A 2,144-nucleotide genomic window follows, 5' to 3' on the forward strand; every position below is an offset into this window, starting at 1 on the left:
TCGTATATATATATATATATATATATATATATATAGGGGAGAATTCACGAAAAAACAACAGACGAAGACAGGTGGTGTAAACAACAAATGGATATATATATATATATACGACGGGCTTCTTTCAGTTTCTGTCTACCAAATTCACTCACAAGGAATCGGTCGGCCCGAGGTTATAGTAGAAGACACTTGCCCAAGGTGCCACGCAGTGGGACTGAACCCGGAACCATGTGGTTCGTAAGCAAACTACTTACCACACAGCCACTGTCCATCATAATTGGCATCTCTCGGTATTAAGAACTCGATTCCATTGAAAATTTCTCTGTTCTGTGCTGGTTGTACAAAAACCTATTTTTGACCTCAAAGAACAAGCGCTATAGTTGCGTGCGTGTGTGTATGAATGTTTAGCTGGGTACGTGGGAGGGAAAGGGAGAGGAAGGGAAAGAGAGAGAAAGTGATGGTGGTGGTAGTAGTAGTAGTGTTTGGCGTGTTTGTTTTTTGTTTTTTTTTTGTAGTTTGGTCAGTGGTGTGATGTGGTGATAGAGGAAGATCTTAGAGAACTACCAGTGAAACGGTGCTGTTGTTGTGGATGGAATTTAATGGTCTCTTGTGGGATTAATGTTTAATATAAGCGGTGTTGGAGGTGGTGTTTGGAGTGGTAGTGCTGGTGATAGTGGGTGTAATGGTGAAGCGATATTTTTTATAGATAAGTGAGAACGGTGATGATGATGATGATGATGATGATGATGATGATGATGATGATGATGATGATGATGGTGATGATGATGATGGTGATGATGGTGATTGTGATTGTAGTGTTAGTGGTGGGGAGTGAACGTAGTGGTGATTTTGCTGTGTGGTGCTGTGTTTGTGATGGTGGTGGCGGTGGCAGCGAAGTAATGGTGTTGGTGGGGGAGGGCGGTTGTGATGATGGTAGTGGTGGGGAGATTGTTGTTATGCTAGTTGTGATTGTGATGGTAATGATGATGATGATGATGATGATGATGGGAGTGGTAGCTTTGGTAGTAGTAGTAGTAGTAGTAGTAGTAGTAGTAGTAGTAGTAGTAGTAGTAGTAGTAGCGGTAACGATTATAACGGTGATTGTGGTGATTGTGATAGTACTAGTAGTGGTGATGATGGTGGCGGTGGCGGTGGTGGCGGTGGTGGTGAGGGTGCTGTAGTGATCGGGGCATTACTGGTGGTGGTGGTGGTGGTGGTGGTGGTGGTGATAATGATTGTAATGTTGGGTGGGGATCTATGTTATTTCTATTGACCATTTATCATTGATTTTTATGTTTTATTGATCTGTTTATCCTTTTAACTGGTCACTTCGCATTGGCCTTATTTTGTATATATACATCTTTTTTTTATTTTATCATAATTTTTTCTTCATCTTTTTCTTATTTTTTACATTGTGATTAGTCAGTTTTTATGTCAGTTCATATTCGGTCAACGTTTTTAATAGAGGTCAGTTCATATATTGGTCAGTAGTTTTGGGAATGATTCCCATTAATGATATATTTAGATATATTTTAAATTCCCTGTTTCATTTTTTATTTGTATAATGTCTCCCTTGGATAATTAATATTTCCGTTTTAAAATATTCTGTTGCTTACAATTAGTTAAGTTCAAGCGTTTGGACGGATGGGCTTGTATACCGTGGGGAAAATTGGAATCTAAGGTTTGGGGAATGATCTTTCGTTTAAGTGCGAGAGATGAAAAAACAAAAATATTGTTTTCTAGTGGTATTTATTTTGGAGTTAGTTTCGCAGGAATTCTGGTCTCAAGTCGTGTGCTGAGACTAATTTAGTTATATTTTGGAAGAGTCATATCGTCAGAGACTGTAAACACGCTCACCGGTTCACCGGTTGCTATTTGTATGGAAGACAACAAGGGATAATGTAGCGAAAACGAAATGTTGAGAAAAGAGGTTGAATAAGGACAAACAATAACCAGTGAATGGGCGTAAAGGCTTCGGTAATATGACTTTTCGAAAATGTAACAATATTTATGGTTATTTATGTTTAATATAACGTATATCTTTGTTATCTAACGTAGAAACGGATCAGCAAATTGGCCAAGTTATCATATATATGTATGCGCGTATATATATATATATATATATATATATATATATATATATATAT

This window comes from Octopus bimaculoides, chromosome 11 (assembly GCF_001194135.2).
Source record: "Octopus bimaculoides isolate UCB-OBI-ISO-001 chromosome 11, ASM119413v2, whole genome shotgun sequence".
NCBI lineage: Eukaryota > Metazoa > Mollusca > Cephalopoda > Octopoda > Octopodidae > Octopus > Octopus bimaculoides.